The sequence below is a fragment of the Nomascus leucogenys genome, chromosome 5 (assembly GCF_006542625.1).
Source record: "Nomascus leucogenys isolate Asia chromosome 5, Asia_NLE_v1, whole genome shotgun sequence".
NCBI lineage: Eukaryota > Metazoa > Chordata > Mammalia > Primates > Hylobatidae > Nomascus > Nomascus leucogenys.
In genome coordinates, this window is record NC_044385.1 from 64836090 (window position 1) to 64849609 (window position 13520).

A 13520-nucleotide genomic window follows, 5' to 3' on the forward strand; every position below is an offset into this window, starting at 1 on the left:
TTTTAGAACATTTTTTTTTCTTTTTTTTGAGATAGAGTCTCCCTCTGTCACCCAGCCTAGAGTGCAGTGGCATGAGCTCAGCTCACTGCAACCTCCACCTCCCAGGTTCAAGCGATTCTCCTTCCTCAGCCTCCTGAGTAGCTGGGACTACAGATGTGCACCATGACACCTGACTAATTTTTGTACTTTTAGAAGAGGTGGGATTTCACTATATTGGCCAGGCTGGTCTCAAACTCCTGACCTCAAGCAATCCGCCTGCCTAAGCCTCCCAAAGTGCTGGGATTACAGACGTTGAGCCACTGTGCACAGACCAATTTTAGGACGTTTTTATCACTCCAATCCCCCACAGCATCCTTAGCCCTTGACAATCACTCATCAACTTTTTATCTGTAGTAGGCTAAATAGCCCATAAAGACATCAGGTCCTATTCCCTGAAACCTGTAAATGTTACCTTATTTGGGAAAAGGTTCTTTGCAGATGTGATGAAGTTACAGATCTTGAGATGGAGGATAATCCTGGGTTATACAGGTGGGCCCTAAGTGCAATTGCATGTATCCTCATAAGAGGGAGGCAGAAATTCACACACACAGGAGAAGGTGATGTGAAGATGGAACATAAAGAGAATCTATTTACTCTGTGATGTTGGCTTTTCAGACTGGAGTGATACAGCCACAAGCCAAGGAGTACCAGCAGTGACCAGAAGCTGAAAGACATGAGGAACAGGTTCCTCTCCTATAGCCTCCCTGCTGCCACTGTGATTTTTGCCCGTGGTACTCACTTTGAACTTCTGGTCTTGAGAATTGTGAGAAATTAAATTTCTGTTCTTTTAAGCCACCAAGTTTGTAGTAACTTGTTATAGCAGCCACAAGAAGCATGAATTTTGTTACCAGGAGTGGGGTGCCTACAAATGTGGCAGTGGCTTTGGAATTGGACAATGAGGGCAAGGGCAGAATTGTGAGAAGCAAGCCTTACATAGTGACACGCACCAGGACTCTGTCCTAAGACCTACTTTCATGACATGAATCCTCTGGACAATCTCATCCACATCATAGCTAAAACCACCACTTTTAACATGAGGGGTCCTAAATCTGTATCTCTAGCCCAAATCTCATTTCTGAGCTTTAGACTCATTACTTTACAGGGTACTGGATATGACCGCTTTGATGTCCCATAGGCATCTCTTAAGTGAAACATCTTTCCTTCCAAGTCTGCTCCTCCTGTACTTCTTTTCTCAGTGAATGCCATCCATCTTCCCAAGTAGGAAACATAAACGTCAACCTAAATTGCTATCCTCACTAACATCATCTGCACCCAGCTTCCAATTAAATGGTTTCACACCAAATCCCTAAAACTTCGGCTGGGTGTGGTGGCTCACACCTATAATCTTGGCACTTTTGGAAGCCAAGGCAGAAGGAATGCTTAAGCCCAGGAGTATGAGACCAGCCTGGGCAACATGGTAAACTCCATTTTTACAAAAAACAAAACAAAAACAAAACAACAACAAAAAGCAAAACAAAAAAACACAAAAAAACAAAAAATCCCACAAAAAAACAAAAAGACTAGCCAGGAGTGGTGGTGCACACCTGTAGTCCTAGCTACTAGATGGAGGGGGGAGGATCGGTTGAGCCCAGGAGGTCAGGGCTGCAGTAAGCCATGATTGTGCCAGTGCACTCCAGCCTGGGCAACAGAGTGAGACCCTGTCTCAAAAACAAACAAACAAACAAAAAACACCAAGAAATATTCCACAACCATTTATCAATCAAGCTGAACATCTAAACATGAATAAGAGTTAGATATGGTTTCTGCCTGCTGGGAGCTCATCATGTGTGGAAAAATGGATGCTAAAAGTGTCATGACAGAGGTAAGCAGAGAGAGCCATGGAAACACATAGAACAAGGAGCTCACCCACACTGGGCAGTAAGTGAAGACTTCTTGATGGTGCTGATACCTAAGTTGCAGCTTAAAATACAACTCAGGGTTACCCAGACCAATCAGTCCATTGGCTGGAATATATTTGACACACAAAAAATGTTTGTTGATTATAAGAATATGAGTGACCCTATGAAATTTACATTACTGGCTAATTCAATTAACTGAATCTATTTAATTACATTTTCAGTTTGTTCTCTTAAATTACAGGCTTTTCCCTTTTATTTGCATAATGTAACATATTCTTTCTTCAAATCCAACAGTGCAAAGATTAAAGTCCAACTCAGCTCTATTTATAATGAGTTTCAAATTCAACAAATATTTACAAAAGGTGTCAGGTATTAAAAAATGGTTATTTGTTTTGAGACAGGATGTCACTGTCACCCAGGCTGCAGTGCAGTGGCACAATTACAGGTCACTGCACCCTCGACCTGCTGAGCTCAAGTGATCCTCCTACCTCATCCTCCTGAGTAGCTGGGACTACAGATGCATGCCACCATGCCTGGCTAATTTTTGTATTCCTTGTAGATATGGGGTTTTGCTATGTTGCCCAAGCTAGTCTTGAACTCCTGGGCTCAAGCGATCCACCTGCCTTGGCCTCCAAAGTGCTGAGATTACAGGTGTGAGCTACCACACCTGGCCAAGAAAAAGGTTTTCAATGGATATCTAAGTAAATATTAGTAAAGAGTGGTGGAGTGTGGAAGAAGCAAGTGAAATCTTACTTGTAAGAAGGACTCTGCCCTGATGATAGTATCCAGGAAGTTGGTAAATTATTTTCCATGTTCATAATTATTCACCTTGTACCAAATACATTCTAGAGCAGAAACAGTAAATATAAGCATCTAGCTGTACCACAGTAAAAAAGTGCACAGAACATAATTATCACTAAAGTGACAAGTAAGTGACAAAGTAAAAAAGCCATTAGTCTCATACATCCTAGCTAACTCATGAGGTAGACTACAACAGGTATGTTCAACAACTTGGTAATATAGGGAAAAGCTTACAGTGAAAACATAAATGGAGAGAATTCACATATAATGAATAAGGTAAGCTTTATATCACACAGTAGTACTCCAAGAAAGCATAAACATCTGAATTGAAAGTTTTACAATACCCTAAACTTCAATTAGGGTAGGCTGGGTATAATGTAAAAATGATAGAAATTAATAAGTGGAAATCTAACTATGATACTCTGTTTAAAAGATTCAGAGTAGAAGGAGGAGAATTGGCCTAGAACCAACTAAAAGCAACTTTTAACCACTAGAAGAATCAGGAGTTGCTTATCCAGTAATGAAACACTCAGTTTGGTCAAAAGAAAGACCATCTCCCCACCACCCCCCAACCAGTGGAGGAATGAAATGCTCAGGCTGTACTATGGCCTGGTTGAAAGGCTTCTCACTGCCCTTTCCTTTAATTCTATAATTAAAAAACTTTCTAATGACAAATTTGGTCCCCATATATGCTGATAGCAGAGAGGGGATATTCTGGTTGGAAGATATGAGCATTTTGCTGAACAGAAATAATTAATTTAATAATTAGCTGACAATCTGCTTATATATTAGTCTCCTCTGAGTTTCATTATCATTAACAGGACGACTCTGGGGGCCTCACAGCAAGTTTCTGGACATACAAAGATGAAGAATCCTTGGATTGCGATAGTCAAAGTAGAGGCACCCAGTGAGTCTTGGTGGCATCCATCCAGCAGTGTTTCCTGAGCGGCACCCAGTGAGTCTTGGTGGCCATCCATCCAGCTCCCTTCCTACTGCCTTGAAATTACAACAGAAACATTCATGCTCTAAATATATGATTACTACAGACAGTCATCAAAGTAGAGGCACCCAGTGAGTCTTGGTGGCATCCAGCAGCGTTTCCTTAACAAAATCCCTCTCCCTTCTTACTGCCTTGAAATTACAACAGAAACATTCATGCTCTAAATATATGATTACCACAGACATAATTACAGCATAGGAAGGCTCTTCTTGTCTAGAATTTGGCACCCTTGCAAAAGAAACCCATTTATAAACTATCTTGTTCCATCCTCACGCAACTCTTAACCTTCTTATAATGTTTGACTCAACCACTAATAAGACCTCAGCAAGACTGGCTCATCTGTTACACAGTTAATGTAGTGAAGCAGCAGAGAGTTGTTTAGCACTGAGCCCATGTGAGAAGGCAGCTGCAATGACAGAACAACTGATCAACAGTTAAGTATCTGAAAAGTGAATAAGGGAATCATCATACCGAAAATATATAATAAAAACAGGCTGGGCATGGTGGCTCATGTCTATCATTACAACACTGTGGGAGGCTGAGGCAGGAGGATCACTTGAGCCCAGGAGTTTGAGACCAGCCTGGGCAACGTATTATATGTATTTTTTTTTTTTTTGAGACAGACTCTCACTCTGTCAACGAGGCTGGAGAACAGTGGCGAGATCTCGGCTCATCACAACCTCCGCCTCCCAGGTTTGGGCAATTCTCGTGCCTCAGCCTCCTGAGTAGCTGGGACTACAGACGTGCACCACCATGCCCAGCTAATTTTTGTATTTTTGGGTAGAGATGTGATTTCACCATGTTGACCAGGCTGGTCTCAAACTTCTGATCTCAAGTGATCCACCCGCCTTGGCCTCCCCCAAAGTGTTAGGTTAATCAGTGTGAGCCACTGTGCCCAGCCTGATACAAATTTTTTAAAAAATTAGCCAGGCGTGGTGGTGCACATCTATAGTCCCAGCTACTCGGAAGGCTGAGGTGGAAGGATCACATAAGCCCAGGAGTTCATGGCAGCAGTGAGCTATGAATGTGCCACGGCCTGGGTGACAGAGTTAAGACTCTATCTCAAAAATAAAATAAAATAAAATAAAGACCATGAAGGAAGTTCAAATAGAAAAATGCAAACAAGCATATGGTCCAGTCACATACCTCTAAGCAATGGATGTTCTGTAAAAGTTGGGGAAAGCTTTGAAGCTGTTCTAGTGGAAATGATACACTTCTATTCAATCAGAAAGACTCATCTCTTTTTTTTCCACATCCTTTAGTGTAGCTACTGGAATCGAGCACTAGTATAACTGAGAGAGAATTCCACTTCTAAAATAAAAAATAAAACAATCTACTGATGGACTAAACAGACTTACACACCATAAATATAAAAGCAGCTATTAAGGTGTTTCAATTAAAGGAATCTGAATATGGTTTACATAGAATCCTGGGTAACTGACATGTATTTACATATCTGTAATCTCCTCTAAGATCTGAATGGTTATTATTCAGATTTAACAAAAGAAGGCCATGCAAGTTGTTTGGGCTTTAGATACTTACTCTTTTTAGAGGAGAAACATTAGCTGGACCTAACATCAACTTCAGAGGTTCTGGAGAAGGTCCCTGGTTTCTTTGCTTCACAGCAAGCTGAGCCATCTTCCGTAGATTCTTTGAATTCTTCAAATAGATCTATAAATTTGGATATAAAGTACAAGAGAGTAGGTATCCATAAATTGGAGCAACATAAAATCTAAAACTCCTCTTTAATTGAAAATACAGTATGAAATCCTGTACATTTTACTGAGTGAGTGGAGAGATCTAATCCATCTGGCAAGTCAGTTAAGAGAGCTTCTGCCATTTTTGTTGACATGTTATATCGTAATAAACTGACATGTAATACTGTAAAGCTCTGTGAAAAAATTTTTAACCTAGCCTATTTGTTTAAAGGGGATGTTGACAATTCATGCTCCCTTGAACCTCTTCATTTTTGCTTTTAGGACAGGAGGGTTCATTAACACACTCAATCGATTACTAAACACACACAATCAGTTACTAAGTATTATAAAGCAGTAACCAAAAAATTCAACTTAAGGCTATCATATCCAAACTGAAATATCCAGAAGCCAATTTAAGTAGTCCATGCCTCCTTGGCAAGACTGTATGGATACCACTTTTCCTTGTGATAGTAAAACGTATCAATTTTCTTACCTCACCCAGTATCAGCTTTTACACTTTACAGATAAAGCGGACAATGAACATACTGTATTGAAATCTTGAACTCTTAATTAAAAGGTACACACAGAATTATATCTAAATCATTGGCTACAATGATCTAAAATGCACGGTTTTATCTAAATCATTTGCTACGATGATCTAAAACCACTTTATTTGCATCTTATATTAATCACAGGACAAAAACTCTTACATTACCTTTATTTTCAGAACTACAGCCAGCATTGCTATCTGGTGCAGGCAACATGTCTTCATAACCCCATGATACTATGTGTTTCCCCCAAGCAAACAGGAGGGAGATACAGGCCCCCCCTCCAAAAGCAACAGCTTAGAGGAGAGAAGGAGAATCAAAGACACTGAGACGATTCATTTTAGCAAGAAGTGAACCTGCCACCCCAAAGAGCATAAAACAAAATCTTAAAATTAAGCTGTACAATATTCTCTATGATTATTCACAAAACTTATTCGCAATATTTTTAAATAAAAATTACAAAACTTTCTGAAAAGTTACAATAAAATTATATCTGTGTGTAAAATGTATCTTATATGTATATTTGTGTGTGTGTGTGTGTGTGAGAGAGAGAGAGAGAGGGGGTTATGAATTAGGAAGCATATGTACCAAAACATTAGAAATAGTTATCTTTGGGTAATGAGATAATGAATGATTTTCACTTTCTTCTTTATACCTTAAAATATCATCATCTCAAAATTTATAATCAGAATTCATTATAAGCTACTGTATTTTTATTTATTTATTCAGTGAGACTTGGTCTCACTCTGTCACCCAGGCTGGAGAGTGCAGTGGCACGATCTCAGCTGGCTGCAACCTCGACCTCCCAGGCTCAAGCAATCCTCCCCAAGGGAGCCTCCTGAGAAGCTGAGACCAAAGTTAAGTTTTCTTCAGTTTGAAGTAACTTATTATAATTCTATTGTTTAGCCTCATGGTAACCAGAAAACAAAAATCAATAATAGACATCCTAAACATAAAAAGCGAGGAATTAAAACACACTACCAGAAAAAATTACTTCACTACAAATAAAGACAGGAAGGCAGGCGAGGAGAAGAGGAAAGGAAAGAAAGAAAGAAAAAGAGATCAGAGAGAAGAGAAAGAGGAAGGGAGGAAGAACAAAAGAAAAAAGAGTAGCAAAACAAGAAAACAAGTAAAAAATGGAAGTAGTATGTTTTTACCTGTTAGTAGTAACCCTGAATATGTGAATTAAATTAAATTAAATTAAATTAAGAAGGGTGGCTGAATGGATTAAAAGACAAGACCCAATTATATACTGCCTACAAGAAAGTCAGTTCACCTATGAAGACATACATAGACTGAAAGTGAAAGGATGAAAGATATCCCAACACAAATGGAAACAAAAAAGCAGGAGTAGCTACACTTAGATAAAATAGACTTTTAAGTCAAAAAAAGAAAAAATAAAGATAATTATATAACGAGAAAGAAGTAAACAGCAGACTAACAATTATAAGTGCATATTCCACCAACACTCAAGCACCTAGATACAGAAGCAAATATTAACAGACCTTAAAGGACAGATGGACTGCAATGTAACAGTAGAGAACCTCAACACTCCACTATAACCAACACCCCACTACCGTCAATGAACACATCATACAGACAACAAAATACCAGTTAAACTTTATACGAATGGACCAAACAGACATTTACGCAGCTTTCCACTCCAAAACTGCACAATGCACATTCTACTGAATAGCACATGGATTATTCTCCAGGACAGACTATGTGTTAGGCCAAAAACAAGTCACAACACATTTTAAAAAAACTGAACTCTTATCAAGTATCTTTTCTGACCCCAGTGGAATAGTATTAGAAATCAGTAACGAGGAACTTTAAAAACTGTACAAACATATGGAAATTAAAATACCTGCTCATGAACAACCGATAAATGAAAAAAATAAAAAGGAAATTCAATAGTTATTGAAACAAGTAAGAATAGAAACACAACATAACAAAGCCTGTGGGATTCAGGAAGGCAGCTGTAAGTTTGAACAGTGCATACCTATAAATGCCTACAAATCAGAAACGTAGAAAGATCTCAAATAGCCAACCTGACAGTACAGCTCCAGTACTGAGAACAAGAAAAATCAAATGCTAGAATTAGTAGAAAAAATATCATAAAGATTAGAAAAGAAATTTTAAAAATAGAAACAAAAAATACAGAAAGTCAATGGAACAAAGTGCTGGGGTGTTTCACAAAAATCAAAATTGGGCCGGGCGCGGTAGCTCACGCTTGTAATCCCAGCACTTTCGGAGGCCGAGTCGGGCGGATCATGAGGTCAGGAGATCGAGACCACGATGAAACCCCATCTCTACTAAAAATACAAAAAATTAGCCGGGCATGGTGGCGGGTACCTGTAGTCCCAGCTACTAGGAGAGGCTGAGGCAGGAGAATGGCGTGAACCCGGGAGGCGGAGCTTGCAGTGAGCCGAGATTGTGCCACCGCACTCCAGCCTGGGCGACAGAGTGAGACTCGTCTCAAAAAAAAAAAAAAAAAAAAAAATCAAAATTGACAAGCCTTAACTAGACTAAGGATAAGAAAAAAATCATAATGAGAAAGGAGACATTACAATTGATAACAGAAATATGAAGGCTTGAATAGATTACAAAAAACATCTATATACAAACAAATTGAAAAATCTAGAAGTGAATAAATTTCTAGACACATAATGAATTGCCTAGATAGAATGATAAAAAAATAAAAAACCTGAACAGACCAATAATGAGTAATGTAATTAAAGCAGTAATAAAGATTCTCCCGGGAAAGAACAACACAACAATCATGGTTTTACTGTTAAATTCTACCAAACATTTTTTAAAAAGCTAATACCAATTGTACTCAAAATATTCCCCATAAAATGAAGAGGAAGGCAGGCTTTGAAACGTGTTCTATGAGGACAGCATGACCTTGGTACAAAACCCAGACCAGGACACAACACAAAAAGAAAAACCATCCCTGATGAACAAAGATGCAAAAAATCCTCAACAAAATACTTGAAAATCGCATTTGACAACACAATAAAAACATCATCTGCCATGATCAAGTGGGATTCATCCCAGGAATATGAGGATGATTCAATAAATACAAGTAAGTGTGATACCACATTCAGCACATCAAGAACAAAAGCCATATAATCATTTAAGCAGATGCTGAAAAAAAATCAGCATTCCTTCATGATAAAAACTCAACATGAGCACAGAAGGCACATACCTCAGTGCAACAAAGGCCATATATGACAAACGCACAGCTAATACCACAATCAACGGGGAAAAGTTAAGAGCTCTTCCTCTAAGATCTGGAACAAGTGTGCCTACTTTTACACCACTTTTATTCAGCATAGTACTGGAAGTCCTAGCTAGAGCAATTGGACAGGAGAATGCAATAAAAGGCATACAAACTGGAAAAAAGGAAGTCAAATTGTCTCTGTTGGCAGGCGACATGAACATATATATATAGAGAACCCCAAAGATTCCATAAAAAACCTACTAGAAATAATAAATTCAGTCAAGTTGCAAGATACAATATCAATATATGAGTAGCATGCCCATGCACCAATAGTGAAATACCTAAGAAAGAAATCAAGTTATTTCGTTACCAAAAAAATCATATCTAAAGATAAACTTAACCCAAAAGGCAAAAGATCCCACAATGAAAACTATAAAACACAGATGAAAGATATTAAAGCAGACTCAAGTAAATGGAAAGATATCCCATGTCCATGCACTAGAAAAATATTGTTAAAATATCTATTATCACCCAATGGGATCTACAGAATCAATGCAATCCATCTTAAGTTACGAGACATTCTTCATAGAAATAGTAAAAACCATCCTAAAATTCACATGGAAATGCAGAATACCTCAGATAGACAAAAGAATCTGGAATAAAAAGAAAAGCTGGAGACATCACACTACCTGATTTCAAAATGTACTACAAATCTATAGTAAGTATGGTACCATCAAAACAGCATGGTACCATCAACAAAGGGGTGAGACAGAGACAGAGAGAGGAATGAATGAGACATAGACAAGTGAAGCAAAATAGAGAAATCAGAAATAAATTCACGCATTTATGGTCAACCATCCAATTTATCATTATTTTAAAAAGGCACATGCAACGCACATTGGCAAGACCAAACTAAAAAAAAAAAAAAAAAAAAAAAAAAAAAAAAAAAAAAAAAAAAAAAAAAAAAAAAAAAAAAAAAAAAAAAAAAAAAAAAAAAAAAAGGCACCAAGAAAACACATTCGGGAAGGACAAACTCTTCAATAAACTGTGCTAGGAAAACCCAAAACCCACATGCACAGGAACACATCTAGACTGTCATCTTAACACATACAAAACTCTACTCAAAAATAAAGACTTAAATGTAGGACATGAAACTATGAAACTACTAGAGAAGAAAACATAAGATAAACGCTTCATGAAATTGGTTAGGACAAGGAATTTTCAAATAGACATCAAAAGCACAAGCGACAAAAGCAAAGATGTAATTACATTAAACTTAAACGCTTCTGCAAAGCAGAGGAAGCAATCAGAACGAAGAAACCCAGAGAACGGAAGAAAGTATTTGCAAACTACGCATCAGGCAACGGGTTAATACACAAAACACATAAAGAACTCAAACTACTCAAAAGCAAAATTACAAATACTGTTATTAAAAAAATATCTACCCAAAACCTTCGTCCCCCACCATTATTTCCCCACCTTCTTTTCCCGACCGCCTTTGCCCCCCTCCCTCTCGCCACCCTTTTTCTTCCTCCACCTACTCCCAAACTTTCACCACCATTTTTTCTTTCTCCACCGTCATTTCGCAAAGCCTTCTCTACTCTCCCGCTCACCCTTTTCCCCATCCATTTACCCAAACACTTTCCCCACTGTTTTTTCCCACCATCTTTTCCCCTACTCCCTCGCCACCTTTTCCCCCTCCCGCTCTCATCACCCTATTTTGCTCCTTCATCTAAGCAAAAACCCTTTCCCCCGTCTTTTCCCAAAGCCTTCTCCCCACTGTTGCTGCTCACCACCCTCTTTTCCCCCTTCATCTACCCAAAAACTGTTTTCCTCGTCTTTCCCCCGCTCCTCCTTGCCACCCTCTTTCCCTTCTCCATCTACCTGAAAACATGTCCCCCCGTCTTTTCACAAACCCTTCTCCCAACTCCTGCTCACCTCTGTTCTCCCCCTCCATGTACCCCCCAAAACTTCCCCACCATCTTTTCAAAGTCTCCCCCCTTTACCACTCGTGCTCTTCTTTCCCCTATCCTGCTTGCCACCCTCTTTTTTGCCCTCCATCTACCCCAAACTATTTTTCCGTCTTTTTCCCAACAGTGTATCCCTGCTCCCTTTCGCCACCCTCTTTCCCCTCTCCATCTATCGAAACACTTTTTACCCACCGTCTTTCTTTTCTGCCACCATCTTTTCGCAAAACCTTATCTTCCTCCTGCTGGCTACCCTCTTTTTCCTTCTCTCACTTGCTACTCTCTTTTGTTCCTCTACCCAAAAACTTTTTCCCCCCACTGTATTTTCTCCCCACCATCTTCTCTTCCTACTGCTTGCCCCCGTTTTTCCCCATCACCACCCTCTCTTTCCTCCTGCCACTTGCCACCCTCTTTTCTCCCTCCATCTACCCATAAACTTTTTACCCACCATCTTTCTGCAAAACCTTCCCTCCCTCCCGCTCCCCACCTTTTTTCTGCCTCCATCTACCCAAAACCTTTTTTCCCCGCCATCTTTTCCCCGCCATCTTTTTGCAATGCTTTCTCCTGCTAGCTATCCTTTTTTCCCTTTGGCACTAACTACCCACTTTACCCTCCTCCATCTATCCCAAAACTGTTTTCCTTCTCCTACCACTTCAGGCACGTTGCTATCTCAGTCGCTGCCAACCACAGCGAGGCGAGCTGTGCTCCTGTGGCTCCAGCCTCCAGCATATGGCCAGTGACTCCCGAGTCCTAATCCTCTAGCCCAGGCACTGACCAACTCGATAAGACACGGTAACCTGAAAAATCCTGTTCTGTTGTCAGCATCATTTATATACTGCGGTTATGCCCACGGAGGTTCCTGGACTGCATGTTTTGATTGGATGAGAAAAAAAACCTCCAGGCTTACTCTGATTGGACTTTATTACCATGTTCTGATTGGATGAGAGCAAGTCTTAACACAACCAGTCACAGCATGAAAATAAAGTCCAATCAGAGTAGGCCTAGAGGTTTTTCTCTCGTCCAATCAGAACATGTAGTCCAGGAATGCCGTTTGCGTAACCTCGGTATATAAAGCATGCAGAGGTTGCGTCATATCATTTCAGGATCTTCTGTGTCGGGCGGAGGGGTTACTCTGTGCCCGGCTTAGAGAACTGGAAGTGGCGGCCACGTTCCGCTGGCAGAGGATGGATGGAGCCTGGAGCCTTGGAGCCTGGGACACTATCTCGCTGCGGTTGGTGGTGGCGACAGAGTAGTAGGAGGGCGGCGGCAGCGGGAGTTTCTCCTGCTGGGCTAGAGAACTAGGAGAATGAAGAGGCACTGCCACATGCTGGAGGCTGGAGCCTGTGCAACCGCGGCTCGCCTGGCTGTGGTTGGTGGTGACATCAGAGACTGCAGCTCGGCCACAGCGGTGGAAATGTGATGGGGTAGGTGAGTTTTCCGGGGCTGCCCTGTATGCCTCTCGGAGCAAGGGTTTGGTGTCCTATTGGAGTTCACTGCTAGAGGCTACCCTGCCTGTGGCAGTGGTCTGGTTGGGGGCACTCTCCGGGTGGCATTGCTGGTGGTGGGGCAGGTTGGCTGGCTATCTGGGGCTACACTAGTGTGCCCACGGTGGCAGGGGTGGTGGGGGGAGGCAGGTCGTGTACACTAACGCGTACTGCCGGTGTCTCTGGAAGGGTTAGGGGCACTATCTTCTGCTGCACTGCCTGTGGCAGGGGGTGAGTTGGGTAGAGTGATCCGGGGCTACAGTGCTAGCAGTGGGGGGTGGTTTAGGGGCGTTGTTGGGTGCTGCACTGCCTGGGGCGTTATTGGGTGCTGACTGAGGGGTGCGCTATCAGGAGCTGAACTGCCCGTGGTGGGGTGGGGGGAGGCGGGTTTGGGATGCAGTCTAGTGCAGGTACACCTGTGGCTGGGTCAGATTGTGGGCACTATCAGGTGATACACTGCCTGTGGTGTGGGGGGAGTGCTTTGTGGGGGGTATTAGGGAAAGGACACCCTATTCAATATATGGTGCTGGGATAATTGGCAAGCCACATGCAGAAGAATGAAACAGTTCTTCAAAAGGTTAAATATAGAATTACCACGTGACTCAGTAAATTCACTCCTATGTATACACCAAAAAGAAATTAAAACAAATGCCTCCACAAGAAGTAGCATACAAGTATTTATAGCAGTAAAAAGTAGAAAACAACAGAAATGTCCGTCAATTGAGGAGATTAATGAAATGTGGCCTGTTCATAAAATACAGTAGTACTTGGCAATGAAAAAGAAAAAGGTATTAATACATGCTCCAAAAAGGATGAACACTGAAAACATGAGAAGTGAAAGTAGTGAGTCACACATAACTATATATTATTGTAAATTCTGCTTACATGAAATGTCCAGG

The 13520-nt window shown here is 40.7% G+C and overlaps 1 long non-coding RNA gene across 1 annotated transcript; it reads right to left on the reverse strand.

Annotated features, from left to right (window-relative positions):
* Positions 1-3490: 3490 nt before the first annotated feature.
* On the reverse strand, positions 3491-11915 carry LOC115835101. The gene is made up of 4 exons (XR_004030020.1): positions 11787-11915; positions 5242-5370; positions 4846-5010; positions 3491-4105 (listed from the first exon to the last, which is right to left on the reverse strand). It is a non-coding gene; the product is annotated as an uncharacterized LOC115835101 (long non-coding RNA).
* Positions 11916-13520: the final 1605 nt, after the last annotated feature.